This window comes from Myiozetetes cayanensis, unplaced genomic scaffold, assembly GCF_022539395.1.
Source record: "Myiozetetes cayanensis isolate MyiCay16 unplaced genomic scaffold, myiCay2020 scf4, whole genome shotgun sequence".
Classification (NCBI taxonomy): Eukaryota; Metazoa; Chordata; class Aves; order Passeriformes; family Tyrannidae; genus Myiozetetes; species Myiozetetes cayanensis.
This window is the reverse complement of record NW_026087631.1, coordinates 53,007,029-53,020,575: the sequence shown is the minus strand read 5'-3', so window position 1 is coordinate 53,020,575 and position 13,547 is coordinate 53,007,029. Positions and strand designations below refer to the sequence as shown.

At 38.5% G+C, this 13,547-nt stretch overlaps 1 protein-coding gene across 1 annotated transcript in view; it reads left to right on the top strand.

The window, feature by feature from the left end:
- Positions 1–4,025, top strand: part of PTCD2 (pentatricopeptide repeat domain 2) — a 101,390-nt gene extending 97,365 nt beyond the window's left edge. Inside the window, exon 11 of the transcript XR_007630586.1 lies at positions 3,773–4,025. The gene's annotated coding sequence lies outside the window, so the exon portion shown is untranslated. The remainder of the gene's footprint in view (positions 1–3,772) is intronic.
- Positions 4,026–13,547: the final 9,522 nt, after the last annotated feature.

The following is a 13,547-nucleotide window of genomic DNA, read 5'->3' as shown; positions in this document are numbered from 1 at the left end:
CGAAACTATTTGATTAAGTACAGGTCCTGACACTTTACCAATGAGGGGAAACTTGCTGTAGGCCTCAAAGGGAGCAGGAAAAGGTCCCTCCTGTCTTTCTCTTCCTTTAGGCAAGAATGATGAAAAACACTCAAAGCAGCAGGAAAATTAACACAGTTGGACGGTATCAGCAGAATCTGCAGTTCTGTGCTCTGGCCCTGTTGCAGGGTAGCAGGTAGTCAGTAGGGGTTTTTGCATTCCAAGCATTCCCAAACATTGTGAAAAAATCTTCCCATCCTTTTTTTCCCAAAGCTTCCAGTTTTCCAAACAGTGATTGAGTGTTGGCAATGTGTTTCTGACTGCTTGGACACAAACAGCCCTCTTTGTGCTGACGCACTACAAGGTGAAAGGAAAGCTTTTTTTTTTTTTTTTAAGAGGACTAAAATTGCAGGGCTTCAGTTCTCACTTTCTCTCAGTCTGGAACTTCTATCAATAATGAGTGTTAATCAGACTGTCGGTAAAGGTCCTAGAGCAGCCCAGACCCCCCCATAAAATTACTGTATTTTTTTAATATTTTCCAGTTTCCTACAAAATGTACAATTTGTGAAAGTCTGGAACACATTTGTGCTGTTCTCTTCTCATGTGATGCTTATGTCTTACTTGTCTGTGCCTTTGCCCAAGTGCTGAACTGTTGTGAGTTTCTTGCCTCAGTCCAGTCACAGCCTTCTGCATTGTGCTTATCATTGTTAATGCCTAATAATGACAACAGCTGTGACTAAGGCAGGGTGAAAAATTTTATAGGAGAGACAAGTCATACAATATCCCATGTTGACACTGCAATCCAATAACTGGAAGGGCCTCTAATGTTTACCAAAATTTTGGTTCTGCCAACATGTTTCTGCTCTGAATCTGGTCATCTAACATCTCCATCACTGGAAGGGATGTGAGGTCTGTGGGTTGTTTGAACAATTTCTGCCCACAGCAAACTCCCTGCCTGTCCCTGAGAATCCCAGCACACTGAGAAATAGACTCAGTTCACACATTAAATTTTGAGGACTGGAGATAACAATTCTGCTACACACTGAATGGTTTAATGTTTAGAAGCAGACAAAACAAAAAAAATATATATTTAAGGTATATGTGAACTTCTTTTAAAAAGGATTGGTTTGATTTGTTTCCTTTTTTGCCTTTCTGCCATAGTGCTTTCACACTCCCAGAGGTTGTAATACAACTTCTGAAACCTGCACTTTGGCTCCGGAAGAAGGAAAAAAAACTGGGTGTATGGATTTGTTATTTTAAGTTTGATTGAAAGGCTCTGCTCATATAAATTAAGCTGTTCTGACTTATACCAGAATATTTGGCCCAACAGCTTAGTAAAACATCACATATGGCATATTCTCTGTGATTTGACAGTTGTTTGCAGTTCCATTATAGTGCAAACCATAGTTTGTTAAATAAGACATAAAAACTACATTTTACTCAAGTTCCAGAAAAATGAGCAGATGAATTTTGAAAATAATGAGTACAAAGACAAGGTGGTTATACCACAAGATTACTTACTTACAGACTGTTGTCTAAATGCTTCATTTATTCATGACCATGAAGCCTTTAAAAATCATCAAATGAAGGGTATTATATAAATGCGACATATTACTGATATTCTTCTTAGTTATTATTCATCTTAACTGAGAAAGGAAGGAAAGACAAACATTGGGATTAAACTGTGTTGCTAAAAATAGCCAAGAAGCATATTTCCAAAACCGTAATTTCAAAGTTAGCTATTTTCCTTTAATACAAAGGACAGATCTGACCTGCAAAAATTAGGGCCTGACTCAATCAGCCCTCCTGCATGTAGGTAAATTTCAGGGTGATGGGGTAGTTAACAAGATGAGAAAGCAGTTGCAGAATAAAATCCTTAATATTTTCATTGCCCACAGTAAGGTTTGTATTTCAACAAGTTACATTGTTTTAAATGTGCTGTATATCATATCTTTGAACCATGCGTACAATTGGTTTTAGTGAGACTTAAGAGCTCATGACACAAAGTTAGTACAGGCTTTTAGCTTTGATTCTGATATTTCACCTAAAAAGCAGTGCACTATATGTTTAATCTAAGTAGGCTCTTTGTACAAGAACAGTTTACTGATTTTCATATATTTCACTGACTGCCAGCCATTCTTGTGTTGGGACTTTGATGAGGAGGTGCTGCTAAACTCATGCATGCTTGACATTAAAAAATATGACGGAGATATTGAGAAAGAAAATTATTCCATTTAGATTAAATAATATCTTTGCTTTGAAAAGTTGTCTGGATTTGACAGAATTAGAATCAGGATTTCACTAAAACTATTACACTTTAGAAAATGAGAATGACAGCATTTCTGAAGCCCATGTATTCTCAGGCTGACCTGATGCCTCTTAATCTAGCAATTTAGTGGCACAACATAGGGAAGAAGGATAATAAAATTGGTTGATATGATGGGGACATGACTTTGAGCTGAATGGAATAGGTGAGTAGACTTAGACTGAGTTCTGAGCAGTTTCTTTGCACTGAGATGCTATCTGGAATCTTTAGACTGTTTGTCTCTGACAACACTGGAAAAGGGCTTGCCACATTGGAAGAAGTCTTGGAGACAAGTGGCCCAGAAATACATACGCTATCTTGTGAGGACATTTTCTAGAGAAGCCGCCTAAAGGTATTTTCCCTCTACATTATCCTATAGGATAGCTTCAGATGAAGGTGGGTATTTTGCACTTCTTTTTTGTCCTCTTTTTATTTAGGTAAAATTTATATCCAGCTGCAACTCTACACAGAAACTTTCACAATTTCGTCTTCATTAGGACTTTGGCTCTCCTGTTACAAGTTGCACAAGACTTTGTGCTAAATTTAGCCATAACTTTTGGACGAATATTGTGATGTGAATCCAAGGGTTCACTCTGCTGGTTCCTCCTTCTCTAATACACAGGACAGAAGGTGTCCATCCTCCTTTTCACAGGTCTTCTATAGCCTTTTGGTCTCCCATTACAAGATCAGCTCCCACATCTGCTCACTCATGATGCTCTTGCAGTGCTCCTATGTTGGATTTTCAGCACAAATCCTTTTCTGTTTGTCACAGTTCATCATTTAAACCCACTGGCAACCCATCTCCCCCTCCCATGGGATCAGGGAGAGAATCAGCAAAATAAAATTGAGAAAACTCAGGGGTTGAGACAAAGTAACTTTAATAGGTAAAACAAAATCCACACCACAAGCAAAGCAAAACAAGGAATTCAGTCACCACTTCCCACAGGCAGGCAGGTGTTCACCCATTCCCAGGAAAGTAGGGCTCCAGCACTGTATCAGGGATTGTTGATATTTTTAGGCCTGTGTTTGGCCCAGCCACCTGCGAAAGTTTGGTTCTTTGCCTGCCAAGTTCACCGATAAACTGGAGCTTTGTCCTTGGAGAGACAGTTTCTTGTACAAACTGTTTTAGTTGCTGTTCTGTGATTGGCTGGTTGTCTGTAGAGGACATCTGAAGGAGAAACTGAAGAGGAGAGGATGAAGTAAAGCCCCCAGACCCAAACAGATAAGACCCCTTGAGTGAAACAGCACAAGTGTGAGGGGAATCCCAAAGTTCTCACTCAGCACTGAAGGGGTGCACTCACATAACGGGGGAGGGACCGAAGGCCTCTGGCTGGGCGGTGCTGCCACACCGGCCCAGGGAGACATCTCCGGCTAATTGGATAAAAAATGCAGGTGGCTCATGCTCGGGGCTCTCAAGCTTCACATGAAGGACAACCCTGCCTTTTGCAGGGACTCCTGTGATCTTTGTGAGCCTGCTGACCCTCCGAGGATGCAGCCTCTGCTATGGGGAATTCTGGTTATCCTGGGGTCGGTAAGACAACCTCACAAAACAGACCTGCATGAGTGGGGGTTTCACTGAGGGCTTTGTTCACTCCTCTCCCTTCCTGTCTCTCAGGCTCCCATTTACTTGGACACTTTTGTAATCAATATTGGGTTTATTGTTGAGCTTTCAGCAGTGACTTGGTTTTCAATCTCGGCATCCTTTCGAACTCACCCTGTTGCAAGCACACATAACAGGGTTTTGGGAAATGACATTATTCCAGATGTCCCCCTCTTCCTCCTTCTTCCTCATTTGCATTTGCTGATCATGATGTCATATAGTATGGGAAATCCCTGTGGTCAGCTGGGGTCATCTATCCTGGCTCTTTCCCTCCCAATTCCTTGTGCACTACCAGCCTTCTCACTGACATGGTGGTATGGGAAGCAGAAAAGGCCTTGTTGCTGTGTAAGGGTTGTTTAGCAATAACAAAAACATGTCTGTTATCAACATGTTTCAGCATTCTTTATATCTCTTAGGGGTTCTCCTACTCTGCCTCTGATCAGTCTCATCACATGTCTTCTTGACTGTGGCATCTACAAAAGATACATCTTTCTTAGGGCTAACTTGCTAAGACTTTGGTTCATCAGGCAGGTTCTTCTCCCTCGTAATTCACTTCTGACAATATTAATTTTTTATTTTGTCTAATACCAAGCATCAATTTTTTATTAATGAAGTCTCTGTTTGTACACTGTGTAGCTGCAGGTTTTGGGTCATCAGTTTGGTTTTGGTTTCCTTGACAGGAATATTACCTATAGGCAAGAGAACTGGAGAAGAGCACCAAGGATGAACAGCTGTCACTGCTATTATTTACTGAAGGAACAACACATGGTGAGACTTTGGTAAAATCAGTACATAGTCACACTGTGAAATGAAAAGAAGAAATAAACAAGGGAATGCAGACAAGAGGGAGAAAAAGAGGAACAGGACAGAAGATTATTAAGGAACAGTACAGGAGAAATGAAAAATTATGAAAGACAAGAGAGAAAGAGTTGAGCTGAAGTAAGAACAACAGGGAGCCTGCAGAGAAGGCAACAGGAAAAAAACAAGTCTGTACAATCTCCAAGAGCTCATTTTACTGAGGTACCTGAATGCCAACCACTATATTATGAAATAGAGCTCATGGATTTTAGATTTTTTTTCTCATCCTTTTAGAGACTCAAAAAGCTATTTCCACCCACCCACAAGCACTGCTCGTATCAGCCCAGCCTGGATCTTAGCTGGCAGTGTCCCTGTCCTGGGAGACTGGTGGAACTCCAAGCCAGATTCTCCAATGTAGCCCTGTATTTCCATCCACACACTCCATCTACTTCTTGGCACAGCACAGCTAATTTTTAAGATGCTTTTTTGTTCAGATATTCCCATTCTTTTTTCTCCCAAATTCTCCTGTACAAACAACATATTGCATCGCATCTGACATATCATTTTGATCTACAAAGGGAAAAACAAACCAAAAATGCTGCTTTTCTGTTCTTTTTGCCAGGCCTCCCAAGCTTCTTTTGGCAGATGTTTTTTCTTGGACTTCTTCCTAAAGATTTCTGTGTCATTTTCTCTAGAGCTACTTAACTTCATTTTCTATTGACTGTCTGTGTTTTATCACTTCTACAGTGCTTTACAGACACCCTGCTAATTTTTTCAATCTCTTTTGAAGCAGTGATACATTATTCCCATTTCACACACAAGGAAAATGAAGGAGGGAGGTTGTGAAGTTCATAGAAAACACTCTGCCTGCACCAGACCGCAAAACCACAATATCATCTCTTATTATTACTGGAACCAACATTCTGTGTCAGCCTCTCATTCTCAGATTTGTCCTTTTGAGTATCCTGGACACAAAGACTTCAGTGCGTACATATTGTGGTCATGAACAATTTCCTTTAAGCCTGGAGTGCAGTGACATTCATAAGCCAGGAGACACTCGGAGAACCTCCTATTGCCTGGCAATATAAGTACCAAATCAGTTACAAGTGCAAAATCAACTACAATTATAAAATCAACTAAAAGTACTGTGCCCTGGGGAATTAAATAAACTGTGTTCCTTCTCTCTGCCTTTCTGCAAGAACAGCGCAGTCTTAGATGCGTGAAAGGCTTGGGTTCATGATTCATTTTGGTTTTTTTTTTATTTTTTGCATTCTTTGACCAGATGAAAGTGGAGAGAATTTTCAAAAAACACCATGGCAGAGCAGAAGTTACAAGTTCAGCTTGAAATACTTGAATATAGAGTTGATTTCTGTAGGAGAGTATTTGAAATACTAATACCTGCATAAATACGTGTTTGCAGATCAAATAATATAACTTCCCATTTTTGGCCAAATAATGTTCCAAAATGCTGTTGTGGCTATTACACAATTAATTTGAATCCACTTCACTAAAAAAAAAAGAAAAAAAAAAAAAGCCTCCCCACACACGCTCTCCAGTCCAAAACAAAAATTCTTTTATATGTTGATTACAATTCAAAACTAAAACCTACAAATTTTTACATGTGTAGGGAGTTGTCTTTATGTAAGCTATTCCTTTTATACTTCATAAGTAAGATTGCTTTTTTGCACGTTTAACCAAAAACTGAATTTTATAATTAGCATCATGAGTGGTCTCACAGCTGGGAACAGAAACAACTTTACTGCTATAATCTCACTGTTTCATAACAACTGAGTAACATGGATTAGATTTCACTTACTTCTGTGAGGAAATGGCACAAACTTAAATTGGCTAAATAAGTTTGAGAAAAATTGGTTCTTGGACATTACAACAAAAGGAAATAAATTCTTTGATTAAATGTCTTGATCTTGTTGATCATTTACTAATGACATATTTTTGATAGTATTTTATTTTTTAGATGCACAGAATTCTTATTCCACTCACAGTAATCTACATTCCATTCTTCTCTGAAATTATCTATAGAAAAAAATGTGTATTTTTTTGAAGCATCTTTTTTTAACAGGAGGATGTTTTTTTAAATGTCTGTCCTGTAGGGTGGTGGTAAAAGCTACTTTTTCTCAAAAAGTATTACAAAAACTTTGGAAGACAGATGATTTGATAAGATGATCGGCAATGAAATTATATGTTATGAGCAACTGGGGTTTTTTTTGGCAGTTGTGTTTTTCACTTTAACCTACAGTAGCACTTTTTGCATTATTAGAAAGGAACAAGTTAGAGTTATCATCTGCCTGACATATGGTTGAATCAGTTCTATAATAAAATCACCATCATTACTAGTGATTCATTGACAATTGCTTCTCAAGAGTAATGAACAATATGTTTCATTCATCACTGTACATCTAATACACTTTTCTTTTTTCTGATTCATCCAGTCTTTAAAGACATTCAGATGTCAAAACACAGAACTCCTTTTTCCTGGGACTTCAAAGTCAAATCTATAAAACACTCATGAATAAAAACAGATTAAACAACTTGAAAGGAGGTGCTGTGTGTCTCTAACACAGCTTTACAATACAGTGATGTAGAGAGGAGCTCTGTGTGAGACTCCAAATTAACACTTTTGGCAGTAGGAGAATATTGACACAAAATCTCTGTAGCTTTCAGAGCTTTCCTGAGATTACATAAATTGAAATAAGATAATTAGTACATTTTCTAAATAAACATGTAATTTCAAAGATTAAAAAAACACAGTGGTAGAACCTGAAATCCTGTACTAGTCCTTGTCTTCACAACTGCAAATGTATCACTTTTTCTATCTGTCTCAAAACAATTACTGTACACATTTTTCCAGAGGACCTTAGAGGTAACACATTTCATATTAATATTTTCTGTGGGAATAAGCTAGAATAACACTTGGCCCTGAGGAATTTCCCCGGTACTTAACTCTGAGCATAGTGTTGCTCTGTGCTGAAAAAGAGACAGTCGTTATCATCTATCAATAATTTTTGCAGCAAGCAGGTTCTTCTAAATTTTCACCAATTATTTGACTATGTGGCAACCCCTATACAGTTGTTTAATCTCCTTTGTAATCTGCTTGTATTTGTCACACTACTGAACCTCCTGCTCAGCCATATTCTCAGCATGCTCTAAAAGAGAGTTAAGCTGCCTAGACTGCTGATGTCTTGAGATTGGTACTACCAATAGCACAGACAAAGCCTGTTTGGCTAGGTTATTCGCCAAACACCTATGTTATGGTTCAAGAATCTAAACCTTCATCTCCTCATAAAGATTATGCTTTCCCACATTCTATTTTATTTAAATTTAGAGTAAAAATTCTCCTAATTACTTGAAAATGTAACAGATTGTACTTAATTCTTAAGAGTTGCACTGCTTAGCTGTTCAGTATCGATGAGTCAAAGCAGATTTTTGGCTGTTTGATTTGGCTGCATGAGGCGGCTTTGCACATGGGTCGGCTGCCTCCAACTGGGAATGTGCCAGGATGGTCATGGTACCTGGAGAGGTGGTGGTTTCATAAGCATCATATCCTGGTGAGACACATCACCCAGAAGATAGTTGTAAGTCACCTATCTTGCCAGACCCTTCACAGTAAATCCTCTGACAAAAACATCTGAAAAAGGGACCATAAAGGATTTTCCCCTGCTTATTTCCTTCATTACCCAAAACCTGATGAACACATTGAAATCTGCAGGACCATCCATCAGTGAATATCTCCTTGTCTGGGGCACCCATGCTGGAGTATCTCCAGAGACCTAAATACACACTGGTTAAAGCTTTAATTAAAGACCAATACACATAACAAATACTTCAGCTATTTTTTTATTTCTGAGTCCTTGTAAGAGGGCTGAAGTGAGGGTTTTCTGTATTTTTTACAAAGACCATCTCTCTCACAACCAGTATTCCACTTCCCTGAGGTTTCTAGATGTGATTTTATTTATTATGTATAAAGAGGCTGACGCATCTCACAAACAAACAAAAAGATAGTTCCTCACACCAGGAATTCCCAGTCTAGAATGAAGCCTTTGGGCCAAACTGGCTGCAGACACGGGCAACCAGAGCACCACTTTGTTTAGCTGAGTTAGCTTGCATATTCTGGCAGCAAATGCCTAATCTTGTGTTCGTAAAATCACATGTTGGTACTGAAATAGTTTTGATGTAGTGAATTTGATTAGATGGTTTTGCAGCAAGAGGAAAAGATTGCTTATCTGTTTAAATGTTTAATTTGCTTATCTGTTTAAATGTTCTCATCTATTTCAATGGAGTTCTATAATTAACATATAAAATAACAATTTAAAAATCCAAACAATTAGATACTCGCTTTATCAAAGGCGTATAAGTTTAAGTTGAGAAGCAAGGGCAACAGATTTAAAGGATATAAGAAAATTAAACTAAAACAGCAGTCTACGGTTCCAAGTGTATGTGTAAGCCAGAGCACATTTTGTGATGAGCTGGAACTTTCATTTCTCTTGAAAGACTTCAACCATCTTGACCTGTCTTTCAGCATATCCTTCTGCCATTAACCTTGTAGAAACCAAAAAGCTTTCCATTCCTTATATTCCATCTATTATCGTTATACCCTTAGTATTGCAAGTGTAAGCACTAAACTTTGAAACGTGTTGACAGTTGTGGGAATTAGTCTCTTCTCAGTATGCATACCACAGGCAAATAATAGATTTTAGATATTTCATACTTGTAGTGGAAATACATAGCCATAACTTTCAGGACTGCTTTCTCCATGAGGGAAATGGTAAAAGGTAGACCATATACTTTTCAAATCTTCACTGTTTGACAGTTTTGGAGTTAAGGTCCTTGGTTTGCTTAGTAAGTATTGTCTTTTTTCTGACAGTAAAATTTATTTTCTTTGTTTCTCTTTATCAGATTTTGTACTGACATTTTAAGCAGTGATGTAAAAGGACATTTAAGCCAAACTCTGTGAAATTATGAAGTGTAAAAGGAGACATCTACCTCATTATAGTTTTTGGCTCTCTGAAGAGGTACTTGGGGAGTCAGGCATGGTAAGGGGGTCCAAGGTCATATCCCATCCATCGGGGGATGAGAAAAGTTCAAGGTTGGGATGAAGTAGGAACAATGGTCATCTCTGTTCAGCACTACCAAGTACCTCAATGTGACATAGTTTAGGAGTTTTCGGTAGACACTATGGATGATATTTTGCAGAACAATTTCCCCATCTTTTCCTTTTTTCTGCAGAGATTAAGAAGGGTCCAACACACAGCTCAGCCTGCAAACAACCCCACTGAGGGTATGACTGGAGACAGTGTTGAAGTGCATCACTTCCATGGGGAGCAGCTAGCTGTTCCTCTGAACAAACAAAGAATTATATAAATCTCACTTTTTCATTCTTAGTGCACTTAGAAAAATTCTCATAGAATAACAATTAATTTGTGTCCAAATGATGGCAGCTTTTGCCTTTGAGTCCTGAACTACAAAGACAAATATAATGCTTGCATATACTGTGTGTATTCTCAGCCATTTCTTTGACTTTAGGTAATCTCAGCCTATTAATATCAGGTCTTTTTCTCAACAGACACACACTAAGTCAAGAATGACAAGCCCAATCCCTGAACTATTTCAGATTCTTCTGTCATTCTTATCCTCACTATGTTATTAGGGTTTTTTATTGAGCATTTAAGTAGGACATTTATTACTTAATGCTGCAAAATACACCAAATTAAATTAAAAGCACAATTAACAAAGGTTTTTGTGAATCTGTTTCAACTACAAAGAGCATAAATGTATCATCCTGAGATCTACCATGCATATTTATGTTCTGTCAGCTGTTTTCAGAGTCAGAATCAGAAACTTAAACAGATCACATAATTTCTGGGCCTCTCTCCCAGGCTGTGCTGGGTTGTGCCTTCCCCAGGCCCAAGCACTGGAAAAGTGCTCAGTCCGTAGAACTGATTCCAGTGTGACACTTCAACTTTATATATGAAATATAGTGAGATGCCAGTGTCCTAAGGAGCAAGAGTGAGACCAGCAAAACCAAGCTGTGAATGAACATAGCTTTGTTAGCTGCAGTATATTTGCCAAGGACCTTTCTGCGTCTCTGGGGAGAAAGTTCCCCTTGGTGCAATTCCATTTGGTTCAATCAGTTCTGCATCCCCTCATGCCAAGTCTGAACCTGTCTGTGGTCAAATGAGTGCTTTGTCATATAGTCATGAACAGATTTCTACATCTGCAACTGTCTGCAGACTCTGACCCAGGGGTTGGTGAAATCACCGCATTCCAGACGAGTTTTTTAGATCATTTCTCTTCAAGGGTTTAACATACTTGGCATCTCAGCTACAATTTTTTTCTACATTAATTTCGATATTAATCACTGACACCATTTGGTCAACATGATGCCATTTAAACTACAATCTGATCTACTGCACCACAAAGTCTCCAGAGTAATTCTAAATGAGCTCAAAGTGTCTTGGAATTGAGCAAAAGCATGTGTATGTAAGCACATTTATATATTTTCCGATCAACAAGTTTCAAAATCATATTCAAATTCAATCCTCCTGCTTGCATGCTTAATGTGACCTGTAGACCTATTATGCTATTAGAATTTAATTTGGGGGTTTGCTTTGATCTATACATTCCTTTTCCTGCAAGTTAGATCAAAGTCTACAGGATCAGAAACAAATCAGCGGTGGGGGGGAGAATAAGTAGATCACTTTTGTTAAGATACTTTCCATATTATTTCTACGGTCAATTCATTTAAAGAGGGCAGGAGAGCTGGTATGCATGCACAAACAGTGTATAGGTTCAATTTACTCATAATTAATTGTGAATGCAATCTGGTTCATGAAGTTCAGGAAAACAGCAACACATAAGGCCTCCACTTACTTTGTGGGTAACATGTACTTTCTGTCAACTACAAAAGAAAACAAATACTGTTTTCCTGTAGAAATCTTGATGGACTGGAAAAACAATGGTGGGATGAACAGAAAAACAAACAAATTCCACCAAGTGGATGTTGATTTTTGCCTCTCTCTGAACAGTGTCCAGGAATTAAATAACTGAACCATGATGTTATAGCAAGTAGCTGGAACATTTTAGACATAGACATAATCAAGTTTGTTTTCACACTTCTTCTAACATACAGACAAAAATTAAAATGAATGAGAAGATGTAATTATTTGCAGAAGTAGGTTTGTTATTTCTTTCTGGCAACACTTTCAATCCATGCTCTGTAGACCCTGGGGACCTGTGGACTATTTCTACAGTTCCTGAGAAAAGGAGTTAAAGATGTCATCTCTGCAGTCAATAGGTTTATATTCTCTCAACATCCTCTGGAAAACTTTTAAGGATCCTGAAACTGCACCCTGTGGAACCACAGTTCTCCATTTTATGCTACTTCAAAATTAAGGTATCTCAAAGAAGGCACCAGAAATAAATAGTGAAATTTAAATGTTTAGTTTTGGAGTGTTGGAGGCCCGTTTTTTAAGGGACAACACTCTGATCAGCATGCTCAGCCCAAGGGCAGATCTGTATAGCAGTAAAAAACACCAGAGTCCCCACGTAACCCCTGCACACTGTCCCCCTGCTTGCAGGCAGTGGGATGTGTACTGCACAACCGCCCTGCACACACTGCCAGGCCCTCTGCCAGCAGCCAGGGTGCAGCTCAGGTCCTTTTGTGGGTCCCTGGCCCCTTTCTCAGGGCCCCACATCCCTTTTGCAGCCAGCTCTGCTGTTTCTTCCTCTAACTTCCCACAGCCCTCCCTCGCCAACAACACACTGGAGAGTAGAAGGCAGCTCTTGGACATGGAACTGGGAGTTGCTGCACTAAGAGAATGGGTTAATTGGGTTTCAGTCCTCTGTCTGTTTATACACGAGGCACAGGAAGTCCAGCTGTGGGGAAGAAACCCTCTTGTACTGAGCGTGTCAGCAGCTTGTATTTCACTTCAGCTGGGAGTTGTGTGGCCTGGCCAAGTGTCAGAGCAGAGACTGTGTAAACAAATGTACAGATGATTTTTTTTTTTCTCTTACACAGCAGACCTGTAACAGCTGTGATCATGTTTGCTCAGCATACATATGACTGTGTTGCAGTGACTAGAAAGATTCAGGCATTGGTTCTGTTTTTGGTTTACTTTCCTCTTTTTTTTTTTTTAATAGAGAGGAAAAAATAGCTTTAACTTCCCTAGGAGCACAAAAGTCCTTCTACATTCTTGTTGACAATTCATCCCTGATAGACTTTCTTAAAGCTTCTTGCAGTTTTAAAAATCATCCGATTTCTAAGAATAGAGCATTTTTAGATCTTACATGCTATTCCAAAACACTAGGGTTTTTCCCAGAGTCAAGGGATGGGATCAGTTACTAGAAATGTGATTCTTTTAGAGTCATCATTTTTTATATGGAAGAAGAACATTCTGTTGCACACAGAAGGATCTATGTAAAGCTTATATACTGCTGCTACAACTCCGTGGATAATATTTTTCAACTTTTTTCTTGTTATACTCTGTTATACTTTTTTGATCTTGAAAGGGAAAGAGAAATCCCCACCATTCACATTCTCATACAGAGAAATACTAAACTACATGCCCATTACCAAAAGTCTCATATTTATGACCATATAGCAATTAGTACATATATTATAATATATAATTAGTAATATATGTATTATATTACAAAATATAATAACTATGTGTTCCTAGAGTGCTTCTTTGAAATAAAAGTTCTGTTATTCTGATAATTTTAGTATTTTTTTTTAATTATAGTCACTGTGAATTTTTAATTAGGTGTTTGAGGATTTTGTCTGAGCTATGTTAACCCGTTGTTGTGGTT